Source organism: Pongo abelii, chromosome 1 (assembly GCF_028885655.2).
Source record: "Pongo abelii isolate AG06213 chromosome 1, NHGRI_mPonAbe1-v2.0_pri, whole genome shotgun sequence".
NCBI lineage: Eukaryota > Metazoa > Chordata > Mammalia > Primates > Hominidae > Pongo > Pongo abelii.
This window is the reverse complement of record NC_071985.2, coordinates 226,994,610-227,011,244: the sequence shown is the minus strand read 5'-3', so window position 1 is coordinate 227,011,244 and position 16,635 is coordinate 226,994,610. Positions and strand designations below refer to the sequence as shown.

The following is a 16,635-nucleotide window of genomic DNA, read 5'->3' as shown; positions in this document are numbered from 1 at the left end:
ATGAAGTGTTACTGTATTAGTCTGCTCTCACATTGCTGTGAAGAACTACCGGAGACTGGGTCATTTATAAAGACAAGAAGTTTAATTGACTCATGGTTCCACAGGCTGTACAGGAAGCATGGCTGGGGAGGCCTCAGGAAACTTACAGTCGTGGCAGAAGGTGAAGGGGAAGCCCACATGTCCTGCGTGGCTGGAGCAGGAGGAAGAAGGTGAAGGGGGAGGTCCTGCACTCTTTCAAACAATCAGATCTCCTGAGAACTCACTATCACGAGAACAGCAAGGGGGAAATCCTCCCCCATGATTCAGTCACCTCCCCCAGGCTCTTCCTCCAACATTGGGGATTACAGTTTGACATGAGATTTGGGTGGGGACACACATGCAAACCACATCAGTGACAAATTGATTTGTCAAGGAAATTGATTATATTGTTTAGGGCTTCTGTGTCCTTACTTATTTTTTGTTTACCTGGTTTCTCTTGTACTGACAGCGGTGTGGTAAACACACTATTCTTAGTGTTTTCATCTATATTTCCTACAGTTTCTTTCTTTCATTTTCCTTCCTTCCTTCCTTCCTTCCTTTTGTTCTTTCATTCTTTGGTTCTTTCACAGAGCTGTCACCCAGGCTGCAGTGCAGTGTTGCATTCTCGGCTCACTGCAACCCCCGCTTCCTGGGTTCAAGCAATCCTTGTGCCTCAGCCTCCGAATGGCTGAGACTACAGGCAGGCACCACCACGCCTGGCTAGTTTTTGTGTTTTTAGTAGAGATAGGGTTTTGTCATGTTGGCCAGGCTGGTCTTGAACTCCTGACTTCAAGTAATCCACCATTCTTGGCCTCCCAAATTGCTGGATGTGAGCCATCAAACCTGGCCTATCTTTCCTACAATTTCCTCTCCTGTAAAAGTGGTTGTAGTCTTGTTTGGTGCACTAATATTCATTACGGTTATATTTTTATTGTGGAATGTGATTTTTAGCATTAGAAGGTGTCATAATGTTGTTTCTTAAATTATACTTATTCTACTTTGATATGAAGATTGCAATACTTGCTTTGTTATTTCCATTTGCCTCATATGTCTTTGCCATCCTTTTAGTTTTAGGCTTTCTGAATCTCTTTGATATGGTTCGGCTCTGTGTCTCCACCCAAATCTCACCTTGAATTGTAACAATCCCCATGTGTCAAGGGTGGGACCAGGTGGAGAAAATTAAATCATGGGGACAGTTTCCCCCATACTGTTTTCATGATAGTGAGTCCTCACAAGATCTGATCGTTTTATAAGGGGCTTCTCCCCCTTTGCTCGGCACTTCTCTCTCCTGTTGCCATGTGAAGAAGGAAGTGTTTGCATCCTCTTCTGCCGTGATTGTAAGTTTCCTGAGGCCTCTCCAGCCATGTGGAACTGTGAGCCAATTGAACCTCTTTCCTTTTATAAATTACCCAGTCTCGGGCAGTTCTTTATAGCAGTGTGAGAACAAACTAATACACTCTTTTGAAAAGTATGCCTCTTATATATAACATATAGTTGGATCTTTCTTTTTAAGCCAAATTGAAAATTTTTTTGTTTTCATAAGTTTCATAAGCCCATTCACTTTTATTTATATGCCCAATATGTATAATCTTATATAATAAATGCAATGTGTATTATGTTCTACTTGCTGTACTTGTCTTTCTACATGATGCATTTTCTATTCTCATTTAATTTCTTTTTATATATAAGAAATTCTCATTTTTAGTCTAATGGGTACCTTTGTACTCATTACCTTTAAAAATCCCGTTAGTCTCTTACTAACTTTTACCATTTGGTCTTTCGGTTGTTAATGGAGTCTCTTGACTCCCACCTGTTGCTTATACAACCATCATTGAGCTTATTCTGGTTTTGTCTTTCCTTTTTTTGTTTCCTATCATTTTGTAGTTGACAAAACATATATAATCTATGTATGATTCTCCTAACTTTAGTTACACACTTAATTTAGGTCCATAATTAAATATATTAAATGTTCCCCATAAGTTCCTTTGCCAGAGTCCCCAGTCATCTCCTGGTTGGATAAAGTTAATTTTCTAGACGATTCCTTCAGAGGCGCCTGTGGGTACATCACTCAATTCTTCCATATTTTAAACTCTTATTCTGTACCTCTGATTTTTGAGGGTCTGCTTCGCTAGATATAAAATCTTTGAGTTTTATGGAACTGCTGCTCCATCCTTGCCCCACCTTCTAAGTTGTTTTTGAGAAGGCTGACAACTGTCTCTCTTGCCCTTATAGTAAGTTATTTGATCTTTTCATTTACAAGCGGTGAGGCTATTTTTCAAATGCATCGTTGAGGTTTTAAATTCAGTTTGTAGTGTTATGACACAGTTCCTCCCTCTCCACCTTATGGTTGGGATTTTGGGGTAAGTGTCGCATTCTCATTTTAGTTTTTCTTCTTTCATAGTCTCCTACAGATGAAGACCTCTTACATCGCCACATTGAGTGGTTCGTGTGATTTTTAGTTCAAGAGCTCCCTCTTCTGTCAGTGCAGCGAAGTGCAGTTTCTTTATGACTGGTTTTTGGGGGAGGGGCGGGAGGAGTTGAGGGTCCTTGGATGTATCATTATTTTTTGTTTTGCAGAATCCTAAATGCCCACATCTGGCTTCTCCCTCCTTCCCCTGCACATTTTCTAATGCTGCCCCTGCCTACCTTTAAATCACTTCCTTCTAGTCCATATTCTGGTCTATCTGGATTCATTTTGGTATTTTCTCCCCTGTAGGATGTACTTTCTCTTTCTTCAGGTAATTGTAATTTATTCGTAAACTCTCCATGCTCGACTTCTGCCTTCATTGGCTTTTGGACCCATCTTATCCTCTTGCTCTTTATAAAAGTTCTGGGTGGGAACTCAAGAATTTGTTAATTTGATGTTTATAGTGTCTCTTTTTTCCAGTCACGTGAAAGGTGTGTGGGATTTGTGTGGTTGTTTTTGTTCTTCTTGTTGATCTGTGTAGTTTTTAGAGGATGCGTTGGGAGATTTGAGTTTTTGTGGCTATCATTACCTTGGCGACCTGAAAGTCCCTTACGTGGCATTTTAGGAGATGTGTGCAGTTATATCAATTTCAAGTACAATAGTGACTCAAGCCTGTTATGAACACCATCTTTTCATGTTACTTGTACCATAAAAGAATCTTGAGGATATCTTTAAAAGGTCTGCTCTCTTACGAAGGTTAAGTATCTCCCCTGTAAGCTTGTTTACACCATGCATCTGTTTAGCCAGCCCTTTTTCATAGACACTTCAGCCAAATATTGGCGTGTTTTCTGTTTCTGTGTTTATGGTTGAACTCAACGAGCCTTTTACTATTGTGGCATATGGGAGGGAGCGTTGCCATTCTGCTGCCAGGGGTGAGTGTGATCTGGCAGCTGTTACATTGTGTATATGCGTGTAGGTCTCTATCAAGAAGGGACCCGCCATGCTTACCTGGCAGGGGAGATATACCAGGATCCTGAAGGTGGTTCTCCCAGGGTGAGACTTATCCATTGCATGCCAGATGTGTTGACCCTTGCGATTTCCCCAAACGTGGGAAACTCACTGCATCATTTGTGGTAGTGGGGGACTGTGTCTGTGCTCTCTCCTGATGTTTGAATTTTTTCTTAAAAAAAGAAAAAAAGATTCACCATCTTCCATGGACTGAATATCTGTGTTCCTCCAGAATCCATGTGCTGAAGCCCTAACCCCAGTGTGATAGTCTTTGGAGATGGGGCCTTTGGGAGGTAATTAGATTTAGGTGAAGTTGTGAGGGTGGGGCCCCATGATAGGATTAGTGCCCTTATAAGAAGAGGAAGAGGGGCCTGGTGTGGTGGCTCACACCTGTAATCCCAGCATTTTGGGAGGCTGAGGCAGGAGGATTGCTTGAAGTCAGGAGTTTGAGACCAGCCTGGGCAACATAGGGAGACCCCATCTCTACCAAAACAAAGAAAAAAGAAGAGGAAGGTACTAGAGCACTCTCCCTGCTTTGTGAGGACACAGTGAGAAGGTGGCTGTCTGTAGGCCAGGAAGGGAGCCCTCACCAAGAATGGAACTGGCTGGCATCTTGATCTCAGACTTCCAGTCTCCAGACCTGTGAGACATAAATGTCTGCTGTTTAAGCCACCCAGCCTCTGGTACTTTGTTACGGAAGGCTGAGCTGACTCAGATGCCAGCCAACCATATTTTTACAGCGTTCTCATACAAAGCCCGAAACCAGAGTCAGATTCAGCGCTGCCTGGCTTGGGGAATGCGCCATGCCTGACTCATTGCAGGGGGTCAAGAATGTTTGTGAGATGAATACATGGAGTATCTTTGTTCTGGAAATAGACCACCTATGAATTATTATAGTAGAGAAATCCCAGGCCCCCTCGAAGGACAGCAAAAACCTGTAAAGTGTCTGTACTTTGGGCCCAGAGGAATAATGGAAAGAGGCCAGGCATGCTGGGAAAGTTCCATTTACAAACCCGCCTTCTGCTGGGTTGGGTCTCACCTGCTGTGGGCTCAAGGATCCTGGCCTGGCCTATTTTTTCTCTGGGTGGATACCCCATTCCCGGGAGCGTTCAGATCCCTGAAGACAGCTTCTGTTTCCTCCGAGACCACTACTGAGTCTTGTCACCTGGTGTCCCCACGGTGCCGCCCTGTCTTCTCTTGTTCTCTGTCGGTTCCAGAAAAAGGGACCACCTCGGCTCTGTGGCTTTGGATGTCTCCAGAGGAGGGTTAAGGCCTCAGACAGCTTCTCCAGTGGGACACAGCCAACATCTGAGCTGCATTTTCAAAATGAGAGCCAATCTTAGGCTGAGTCGGACAGGGATAAAGGAATTGTGCTCGGCCACCCAGGTGGCACCTGCTGTCCCTTGACCTGGCACCACGGGCCCAACTTTGGGTTTTAACTTCCCATGAGTGGTGGACATGGAGAGGAAATGGTCAAGAGGATGAGGACATATGGGGAGCGATCTCCAGGGTCACTGAGGTCCTGTCTCCTGCCTCCTGCTCCCTAGGGCCCTCCAGCTGGGCCCAAGAGGTCTCCCTCCAACCTGGTTGTCAGTCAGCTTCTGCTGTGCCCTCACGGGGAATTCCTCCTAGAGCCCACCAGGTGGGAGAGCCAGGGCAGGAAGCGCTGAAGGCCGGCATAGCACCAGCACAGATGAATGGCCCGGCTTTCTCAGAACCCATCCCCTGGAACACTGGAGGCAGCGAAGGAAGGGCCAGGTTCTATGAGAGGAGCTTAGGCAGCAGGAATACTCCATGACAGCAGAGATGCTGGGGCCTTTTCCCCAGAGCCTTATTCTTATTCTTTTAAATCTTTAGATAGAGCTGTCATTCACGGCATTTAATTACTTGTTCATTCATTCATCATTCATTCACTCATGCACTTGATGAGTATTGCACTCTCCTACCTTGTGCCAGAGACTGTGCGAGACTCGGAGAATTGGTTACACACCCAGAGTCTTGCCTTTGGGGGCTTTCACGAGCAGAGCCATTGCTCCGGCTTTTGGGTTTCCATAGCGTGCATTAGCCTTTGAAGGCCTCCGGGAAGTCCCTCCAGAATCAAACCTGTTCCATTGTGTTTCACTGAGAATTCTGCAAATTTCTTTGGTGATGGGACTTGATTCTTCTTTATATGGTACCAGGCAGACAGTGAATGCGTCGTGAAACACCTCTCCAGGCCTGTGGAACAGGGTGGGGGACACTGGGGTCTCAGTGAGAGCCTGGCCTTTGGATTCAGACTGTGCTGAGTTACAGTCTCAGCCCTGCTCCTCGCTGGCTGTGGGGCTGGGGCCACGTGAACCGGCTAAGCTTTGGCTTTCTCAGAAATAGTTTGGGGATAATGATTCCTGCCTGGTGGGAGGATTAAGTAAGATAAAGGAATGGCAAAGTTTCATCCTATGGTCAGGGAGGTTGATGACTGCCTTGTGCCATGGGTGACCCCTGTGTTCCTTCAGAGGGCATGTGCACAAGCTGGTGCATACACACACACACACACACACACACAAACACACACACAGGCTTCCTGTAGTCCTCGCTTGCCTGGAAGGCAGCAGTGACTCTGCCTTCTAGAAGTGGTCTGAACTGTCTGCTTTCCAAACCGGGGCGACAGGACTGTGACTCGAGGTGATGGGTTGCTGCACTGCTGTGCTGCCAGACGCATTCTGCTGGCTTCTCATAATGTCAGTGAGATCTGGGAAATGGACCAAGCACGATTTCCAGCTAAATGAAACACTTTGGGGCCATCAGCTAAATAGATGATGCTTTTGAGAAAACCCCATGAGCATTGTGTCAGACAGGCCATGGGACCCTGCAAGCCTGTCTTTTTCTGTGCTCATCTGGGTGATGAGACATTGCCCGGGCCGGCTCCATGAGCCCCTCTGGCTGTGAGGACCTGTGTCTTCTGTCTCAGCATACCTGTGGGGAGGCTGAGATTTGAGCCTCATGGAGCACTCAATCCTTTCTACATCTTGCTGTCTTTGTGCCCTCCTCTTTCTCCCTTCCTCTTGCCTGACTGTTGACTACAAAATAGGATATTATTTAGGAACGTGTCCTTGCCTCCCTCCCTGGCTCCACATCACCCCATGACGTAGTGGCTGTGCTCAGGCGGAGAGTGAGTTATGTTTCTGTGGGCAGGAGCGGGTCATGAGTCCTGGGTCCTCCCTAGACAGCCCCAGGCCTTTCTCTTTGTTCCAAGGGGCCCGGCCGCCATATTGATTGTTTCATCCCTGTGCACTGCCCAGAGCTGCCTCCTGGAGCACTCTCTCTTCTTTCCTGATGGCAACAGTCCTACCTGATGGCAACGGTCCCTGGGCCAGAGGATGCCCATTGGTCTTCATGGAGGGAGCTTGGGTCAGGCCCACTTGGTCTCCAATCCTGGCTCCGCCGCGTGCCAGCTCTGCAGTGGTGCCAGCTTATCCTGCTAAGCCTAGCTTCCTCTTCTACGTGGGTATATCTGCCCCAGGTGCAGTTGTGAGGATCCGGGGTAGTGCTCATGAGGTGCCCAGCACCCTGTGTGGCACAGAAGTGACCAGAAAATACCAACTCACCTCATGCCAAGTCTTCACTGTCCTTAAGATCTCCAGCCTTTTTTCTTGATCTTCTTCCCTCGATGACCAACACCCTTGTTCCTCCCACCCTTGCGGGCCACCCCCTCATACATCTTTCCTTGGGCCACAACTTAGGCCTTTGCCTTGCCTTTACTTACCTGTTCATCTACCCACCCACCCACCCACCTATCCAACCATTCATTTCTTGCTTCATTCATCCAGTGATGTATTGAATGTTTCCTACATGTGTATGTCAGGCTAGGGTGAGCAAAGCAGATTCAGTGTCTGCCTACCCTAAACTTAGTGCAGGAGAGGATAGAGACAGTGGAACAGGTGCATGTGCGTGTGAGTATGTGTATGTGTGATTGTATGTGTATGTGTGTGAGTGTATGCATGCATGTGTGTATGTGTGTGTGAGTGTGTGATGGGAGGTAGGTGCTAACAGGGAGAGTCTTGAGAAATGCATACTAGGGTCACCAAACAGGGTCCTGTGGGGTCAGGAAAGCTTCATGGAGGAAGTGACTCTTACCTCCTTGAGCAGATATAAGCAACCTGAGGCCAGGGGTTGTGCTTTCTAGGGCCTCAGAACACCAGCATCGTCAACAGGTGAGTGCCTGCCATTTATATGAGGCCCTGGGTTTGCAAAGAGGGATGAATATGCAAAATAAATAGTAATGCAAAGGGACAGTTAATAAATACTTGTCCAATGAATTCATGGATGAATGTGCCATTGCCAGGCTTATATTTGCTAAGCAATCTTCCCAGCATGTGTTAAATCTCTGACTCACCATGAATAAGGAGCTTAGAAGAGCTCATTTGAGTTTCCACGTGGTTCATGAATATGCAAGCGAGATTCCTTTTAATCTCAAATTTTATTTTATTAGATGTATTTACATGTATTTATTAGCTCTCAGGTTTTCCTTGGGGCCTATGGGAAATTTAACAAAGGTATCATCCCATCTTCACTGCTGTTGTTACAGGGCAGGATGGAAGATTCCTGAATAACTCAATCACCCCAGATGACCAGAGATCTTCTGAGTGTGTAATGACCACAGACTAATCTTAATCATAATCACTACCATGAACCCACATGACGTGCAGTTGTATAAAGGATGGGGCACCTCAGTGTTTGTACCATCTTTACATAAAGCCAGAGTGCTCAAGCCATCCTGGACCTCACCTGGTGGGAGGGAGAATCATGCTCTGCCAGGTGGAGGCCTTAGGCCTTGTTGGTCTCCTTTTACTGCAGGAGAGGCTGCAGGCTTAGCTGGAAGCATAATCGCTGCTCAAGGTCAGGCTGTGCCCAGTGGCCGAGGCGCTTGGTGAGCTTTCCACTGGGTGGCCTAAATTTGCACCGCTGTGCAGGCTCTCGTCCCAGTTGGCAAGGGCACCGCAGCTGGATGGCTCAGTGTCCACCCAAAGGGAAGTGGAAAAACCAGCAGCTGGCTGAATCTGAGAAGGTTTTCATGTTCCCAACGAGATCCAAGATCAAAACAGTTTTCTAAAACTATTTTCCACTTTCTAAAATTAAGGTTATTATTATTATTTTTCAGGAAATCTGCTGTGTATGGGTTTTATTTTTAAACGTCATCATCATTTTGTACAGGAGCACAAAACTCATGAATTCCGTCCCTGCTCAAGCGGGGTCCCAGGTTGGAGGCGTGACACCCGCACCTGCCCACTGGTGTCATTGATTGCCAAGGGCAAGGCTCTAGGGTTAGTGGGAGCCTGATGAAAGCCCACCTGGGGCTCTTGATGTGGGAGTGTTTGGTGGATGTGCCTCCCTGCCCCACTTCTCAGGGCCCTGCTCCGTAGCTTCTCCATGTTGTCTGGATGGTCTGTTGGCACCCTGCCCACCGCACTTCAGCTTCCCATGCTGCCATCTGCACGGGCTGCTGCCCTGATGAGTCTTGGGTCACATGAGCTGCATCCTCATTGCTGCAGCCAGCGGATGGCAGAAAGCGCCTTGACCCCATCGTCCAGTGTCTCCTTGGCTGAGATGAGGAGGCTGGAGGAGAGGCTAGGAAGAGTCAGGAAGGGGCTGTAAGGGGCCAGCTGGGCGGGGGACTGCAGCCTGGGGCAAATTCTTACTGATCTTGGCAGATACCTTTTTTTTTTGAGACGGAGTCTCGCTCTTTTGCCCAGGTTGGAGTGTGGTGGCACGATCTCAGTTCACTGCAAGCTCTGCCTCCTGGGCTCATGCCATTCTCCTGCCTCAGCCTCCTGCGTAGCCGGGGCTACAGGCACCCACTACCATGACCGGCTAATTTTTGTATTTTTTAGTAGAGACGGGGTTTCACTGTGTTAGCCAGGATGGTCTCCATCTCCTGACCTCGTGATCTGCCCGCCTCAGCCTCCTAAAGTGCTGGGATTACAGGTGTGAGCCACCGCGCCCGGCCAGCAGATCTCTTTTATTATCCACAAAGACCTCTACTGTCACCCTTTCCCTCCCCACCAACAATATCCTGGGAGCCTTTTCTCCTAGTGGCCCTGGGAATTACTTATTTAAGGCATTGGATTTCCCTTGGAACTTCCCTTTCCTGGGGGTGTGGGTGGGGTGTTGCTGAGAACACTTGGGAGGAGGGTCCGTCAACAACCCATCAAGAGTGGCGAGGCCGGCACCCCAGTGCAATGTGCCAGCGGGGTTGACAGCTACCCCAGAGAAAAGGGTGGAAGCTCAGACACTTAGTAGGATTTCAGGGGTTCACTTCTCTGCATCAGTCCCTCTCTGAAGAAGGTCACTGGTGCGTAATCATAGACTTTTGGTTGGCTCAGAGTTCCCTCGACAGTGGCATTTCCAGCTCAGAAGTTCAGGGTCTAGTCTCCCCGCAGGAAGATGGTGAATGACGGAAACACATCCCCTCGCCTGTTCCAGTGCGGCTCCTCCGCTCATCCCTATAGGGTTCCTGCCAGCAGCAAACCTTTCCGAGCCACTGATTCCTCATCTCAGGGGTTGGGATCCTAGCATTCCCTTTTGGGGGTGTCCTAGGATGGCAGATGTGGGATGGCCTGGCGTGTTCAGCCCAGTGCCTGTCCATGGCCCCTTGAGGCAGGCGTTTCCTTCTTGCCTTCTCTGGCTTTGAGTTCAGTTGCCCCCACATCCCCTGAGGATCCAAAAGGGGCTTTTTAACTCTGCTCAATGAGAACTTTCCTTGAGGCCCCACACATGCCTCCAAAGAACCCGCTTTTAGGAGGCATGCAGGCCAAGGTTTATTGCAGTAAAAGAGAGTGACACAAAGCTCACTGCCTCCCCCTCAAATTCCCACCCCGCCACCTCACCCTCATTGCCTGCCTCTCGTGGAATTACAACCATCTGCTTGTTATTTGTGATTTCCACTCGCTTTCAGGCTGTTCCAGGCAATGGCTGAGTTTCATCACCTTTACATCCCTAGGACTGGGTGCAGGGCAGGTGCCCCGTGAATGCTTGCTGAGTTCATGCTGTAATCCCTGTCCTCTAATTTCATTTAAATTAAGATTTTCCTCTCTGACAAAGATAGAACATGCTCATTGAAGAACATTCTTACCACACAGAAAGATATAACAAAAAGCAACCAACTTCACAAACATTGTCTGAAGTCCCATTTCCCAGAGATAGCCGGGGTCAAGGTTTTAGAGAATGCCATCCTTCTGGACTTTTCCTTATGCATGCATAGATATATAGGTGCTGGGTATGTGAAGAATTGTATAGAAATGAGATCTCACCATGCATTCCATTTTGCATTTTTTTTTTTAAATCACAGAGTGCTTTCCATGTTAACAAATACAGATACGCACATTTTTTCTAATAACTGTGTACTATTCTATCAATATCCTGTGATTCATTTACCAAAGTAGTTAACTGAAGCCTTTTTTTTTTTTTTTTTTTGAGACGGAGTCTCGCTGTCACCCAGGTTGGAGTGCAGTGGTGCGATCTCGGCTCACTGCAAGCTCCGCCTCCTGGGTTCACTCCATTCTCCTGCCTCAGCCTCCCCAGTAGCTGGGACTGCAGGCACCCGCCACCATGCCTGGCTAATTTTTTTGTATTTTTAGTAGAGACGGGGTTTCACCATGTTAGCCAGGATGATCTTAATCTCCTGACCTCATGATCTGCCCACCTTGGCCTCCCAAAGTGCTGGGATTACAGGCGTAAGCCACCGCGCCCGGCCAACTGAAGCCATTTTTAAGGGGTTTCCACACTCTTCCTATCATCAACTAGGCTGTGGGGAATGTCACTCTGTCCATCTCTGTGCCCCTGTCTACCCAAATTAGTGGGACCAACCCCTTTCACAGGACACCAACCCCATTTATAAGTAGTTTACAGGATGCTACTTTGCTTCTGTGAACTTATCCCTTTGTTCTATTGTTTGTTTTTTGTTTTTTTAGATGGAGTTTTTGCTCTTGTTGCCTAGGCTGGAGTGCAATGGCGTGATCTTGGCTCACCGCAACAACTGCCTCCTGGGTTCAAGCGATTCTCCTGCCTCAGCCTCCCGAGTAGCTGGGATTACAGGCATGCACCACCACGCCCGGCTAATTTTTTGTATTTTTAGTAGAGACGGGGTTTCTCCGTGTTGGTCAGGCTGATCTCGAACTCCCAACCTCAGGTGATCCACCTGCCTCAGCCTCCCAAATTGCTGGGATTACAGGCATGAGCCATCGCTCCCAGCCAAACTCATCCCTTTGTAAACGTCAGGTTTCTCCTGTGTGGGCCAATGTTCCCGGGGGCTGCCTGGGTTTCCTAAAATGGGAGTAATGATCTTTTATGACAAGGGGCATCCTGAGGAGTGACCAGTGAGTGAGAAAACCTGGTAGTCTCTCTTGCTCCAACAGGATCGTACGCTGCATGAGGACAGGAAGGGCTGTTTCTTCTAGCCCCTCCCTTCCCCTCCCAGGACTCCTCACCCAGGGCCCTGCACATGGGGACTCAGGGTGGCTGCTGACTGCAAGAAAGAAGGGCTGAGGCGGGAGCCCCAGGCTGGCAGCGCTTTGTCCCTCAAACCTGCCAAAGGTCATCGCCAGGCTTTGCCCTCATCTTCTTAGCCACCTAGCTCCCCTGGCAGTAGAACATCATTTTCTATTAAATGATATGTCTGACATTTACCAAATTTTTATGTGACAATTTAGAAGGAACTGGTTGCATTAAACAGCCTTATTAATATTGCAGTAACGTGATTAGGGGAACATCATGGTTGTTAGACCACAGGGCTCTGATTTATGAGCTCTGGAGGCACAGAGGTCTCCATTGACCAAAACACCTTCAGCTCAGTTCATGTACGGTTATCAAAATCCAGAGATGTAGTCCTGTGATCACACAGCCCTTCAAAACAAGGGTGGTGTTGAGAGCTCTTCAAGAACTCCGGACTCGGCCGGGCGCGGTGGCTCACGCCTGTAATCCCAGCACTTTGGGAGGCCAAGGCGGGCAGATCATGACGTCAGGAGATTGAGACCATCCTGCCTAACATGGTGAAACCCCGTCTCTACTAAAAATACAAAAAATTAGCTGGGCGTGGTGGCGGGCACCTGTAATTCCAGCTACTCAGGAGGCTGAGGCAGGATAATGGCATGAACCCGGGAGGCGGAACTTGGCAGTGAGTTGAGATCGCGCCACTGCACTCCAGCCTGGGTGACAGAGTGCGACTCCATCTCAAAAAATAATAATAATAATAAATAAAAATAAAAACAACTCCGGACTCTGCGTTTCCAACTGGGAAGTGTAGAGTATGCTCATTAGACTTGGGAGGATTAGCACTGATGGATATTTAAGCCACCCAGAAAGCCTCCTCTGGGAGGGCTCAAGCTGGGCTGGACCCTGTTCTAGCTCTCTGATGGTCTGATTGGGATTTGAGTCTCTGTGCACATCTCAACCATCTTCTGAGGAAGGCAGCAGAGGACAGGAGTCAAATCATGCCTGGAGTCGGGCCTCCCTACTGGGGAATCCTGGTGTCACCACGATTGCTGTGTGGACTTGGGCAAACCATCGAACCCCGCTGAGCCTTGGTGGCTTTGCCTGTGAAGAGGAATGATTGTGCTGCCCACTCCACAGGTTCATGGCAGTAGTCAAGTGGGGCTCGTGCATGTGAGCCCTCAGCATAGCTCCTGACTCTCACTTCGTGCTCAGCAGGTGCAGTCTCTCACCGGGATTCCAGGAGGGCCCTGCAGTCTCTGTTCCCAGCCCCAGTTAGGAACACACTGGAGATACTTTTGGAGACTCTTCTAGATCTACAGAAGACCCCAAGATAAAGGGCTGTGGCTCCCCCAAGGGTTTTCAGCCCTCTGGGGACAGACATGTGGAGCAAACTGTAATGAAGCAAGGGCACCTACAGGGGCCTCAGACCGGGGATGGCGTTGTGGCACAGGAGGGTCGAGGACCCGCCAGCGGAGCAGGAGGCAGTGGCATTCGGGATTGGCCCTGAGGAACCAACCAGGATGCTGGACTTTGGTCAGGGGATGAAGCTCTGGGTTTGAAATAGGAGCTTCATGATCCACAGCTGCCTTGGGGCACTTTGGATTAAGGTGACAGTGTGTGCTATGACACCAAGGCCTTAGGGCACATTGTGCTGCTGGAGGGGGATGGGTTTGGGTCAGGGGGCTTAAGGATGCATGGGAAGGGGCCACAGAGCAGGCTGAGCCCAGGGGGAGGGCTCTGCACGCAGCCCAGGAATTCCCTTCACAGCAGCACAGAAAGTGTGTGCGTCAGGACGGGCATCTCCCTGGAGCCAGGTGGAGGGGAGCCCAGAGGGCAGCCCCACAGAGTCCGGGAGGAGATGATGAGGCCACCCCAGGGAAAGCAGGGCCTGGGGCAGAGGAAGGAGAGTGGAGGTGAGAGCAGAGGGGGCTGAGAGAGTTCTAGGGGATGGGGGTTGCCGTCCTTCCATCCTCCCTGGGCCTTCTGCCCAGCTTTGCCCTGGCACTGTGGGCCATTTCCCAGATTTGTAGAGGTTGTCAGGGAGCTGGGAAAGTGAGGGCAGATGGCGAAGTGTTGCAGGGCTGGACCACGAGGCAGCTGGAGGCCAGGACAATGGACTGGGCAGGGTTGCAGGGCCAAGTGCAGTGGTGAGAGTGGGTGAGAGGAGGGGAGGGGAGGAGGGGAGGAGGGGGGTGTGAAGGGGAGGAGGAAGGAGGGCAGGAGGAGGGGAGGGGAGGGGAGGGGAGGACCAGAGGAAGGGGAGAGGAGGTGGGGTGAGGTGGGGAGGATTGGAGGAGGGGTAGGGGGGGTGAAGTGGGGGAGAGGAGGGGAGGATTGGAGGAGGGGTGGGGGGTGAAGTGGGGGGAGAGGAGGGGAGGATTGGAGGAGGGGTAGGGGGGGTGAAGTGGGGGTGAGGAGGGTGAGGAGAGGAGGGGAGGATTGGAGGAGGGGTGGGGGTGAAGTGGGGGAGAGGAGGGGAGGATTGGAGGAGGGGTGGGGGGTGAAGTGGGGGAGAGGAGGGGAGGATTGGAGGAGGGGTGGGGGGGTGAAGTGGGGGGAGAGGAGGGGAGGATTGGAGGAGGGGTAGGGGGGTGAAGTGGGGGAGAGGAGGGGAGGATTGGAGGAGGGGTGGGGGGTGAAGTGGGGGAGAGGAGGGGAGGATTGGAGGAGGGGGTGGGGGGTGAAGTGGGGGGAGAGGAGGGGAGGATTGGAGGAGGGGTGGGGGTGAAGTGGGGGAGAGGAGGGGAGGATTGGAGGAGGGGTGGGGGGTGAGGTGGGGGAGAGGAGGGGAGGATTGGAGGAGGGGGTGGGGGGTGAAGTGGGGGGAGAGGAGGGGAGGATTGGAGGAGGGGTGGGGGGTGAAGTGGGGGTGAGGAGGGGAGGATTGGAGGAGGGGTGGGGGGTGAGGTGGGGGAGAGGAGGGGAGGATTGGAGGAGGGGTGGGGGTGAAGTGGGGGAGAGGAGGGGAGGATTGGAGGAGGGGGTGGGGGTTGAAGTGGGGGGAGAGGAGGGGAGGATTGGAGGAGGGGTGGGGGGATGAAGTGGGGGAGAGGAGGGGAGGATTGGAGGAGGGGTGGGGGTGAAGTGGGGGAGAGGAGGGGAGGATTGGAGGAGGGGTGGGGGGGTGAAGTGGGGGAGAGGAGGGGAGGATTGGAGGAGGGGTGGGGGTGAAGTGGGGGTGAGGAGGGGAGGATTGGAGGAGGGGTGGGGGTGAAGTGGGGGAGAGGAGGGGAGGATTGGAGGAGGGGGTGGGGGGTGAAGTGGGGGAGAGGAGGGGAGGATTGGAGGAGGGGGTGGGGGGTGAGGTGGGGGAGAGGAGGGGAGGATTGGAGGAGGGGGTGGGGGGTGAGGTGGGGGAGAGGAGGGGAGGATTGGAGGAGGGGGTGGGGGGTGAAGTGGGGGGAGAGGAGGGGAGGATTGGAGGAGGGGTGGGGGGTGAAGTGGGGGAGAGGAGGGGAGGATTGGAGGAGGGGTGGGGGTGAAGTGGGGGAGAGGAGGGGAGGATTGGAGGAGGGGGTGGGGGGTGAAGTGGGGGGAGAGGAGGGGAGGATTGGAGGAGGGGTGGGGGTGAAGTGGGGGTGAGGAGGGGAGGATTGGAGGAGGGGTGGGGGGTGAGGTGGGGGAGAGGAGGGGAGGATTGGAGGAGGGGTGGGGGGTGAGGTGGGGGAGAGGAGGGGAGGATTGGAGGAGGGGGTGTGGGGTGAAGTGGGGGGAGAGGAGGGGAGGATTGGAGGAGGGGTGGGGGTGAAGTGGGGGAGAGGAGGGGAGGATTGGAGGAGGGGTGGGGGGTGAGGTGGGGGAGAGGAGGGGAGGATTGGAGGAGGGGGTGGGGGGTGAAGTGGGGGGAGAGGAGGGGAGGATTGGAGGAGGGGTGGGGGTGAAGTGGGGGAGAGGAGGGGAGGATTGGAGGAGGGGTAGGGGGGTGAAGTGGGGGAGAGGAGGGGAGGATTGGAGGAGGGGTGGGGGGTGAAGTGGGGGGAGAGGAGGGGAGGATTGGAGGAGGGGTGGGGGGTGAAGTGGGGGTGAGGAGGGGAGGATTGGAGGAGGGGTGGGGGTGAAGTGGGGGAGAGGAGGGGAGGATTGGAGGAGGGGTAGGGGGTGAGGTGGGGGAGAGGAGGGGAGGATTGGAGGAGGGGTAGGGGGGTGAAGTGGGGGAGAGGAGGGGAGGATTGGAGGAGGGGTGGGGGGTGAAGTGGGGGTGAGGAGGGGAGGATTGGAGGAGGGGTAGGGGGTGAGGTGGGGGAGAGGAGGGGAGGATTGGAGGAGGGGTAGGCGGTGAGGTGGGGGAGAGGAGGGGAGGATTGGAGGAGGGGTGGGGGGTGAAGTGGGGGGGAGAGGAGGGGAGGATTGGAGGAGGGGTGGGGGGTGAAGTGGGGGTGAGGAGGGGAGGATTGGAGGAGGGGTAGGGGGTGAGGTGGGGGAGAGGAGGGGAGGATTGGAGGAGGGGTAGGGGGTGAAGTGGGGGAGAGGAGGGTGAGGAGAGGAGGGATGGGGGGTGAAGTGGGGGAGAGGAGGGTGAGGAGAGGAGGGCAGGTCAGGAGGAGGGGAAGGGAGGAGGAGAGGGGGAAGGAGAGGAGGAGGAGAGGGGAGGAGGCAAGAGCCAGTCTGGAGGGAGTGAGCCTGTGAGCCAGGAGCACAGAGGGCAGGGGTTGGGCTTCAGCGTCCTTCATGAAGAACTCAATTCTTCAATGGCAGAGGATGTTTCTTTTTCCTTTGGTTATAAAACAGTTGATGTT

At 51.8% G+C, this 16,635-nt stretch overlaps 1 protein-coding gene and 1 non-coding gene across 13 annotated transcripts in view; both read left to right on the top strand.

Moving 5' to 3' along the window:
- Window positions 1-16,635, top strand: part of CAMTA1 (calmodulin binding transcription activator 1) — a 979,133-nt gene that overhangs the window by 430,753 nt on the left and 531,745 nt on the right. The window lies entirely within an intron of this gene.
- Window positions 3,426-3,590, top strand: LOC112130804 (U1 spliceosomal RNA). The gene has a single exon (XR_002913011.2). It is a non-coding gene; the product is annotated as a U1 spliceosomal RNA (small nuclear RNA).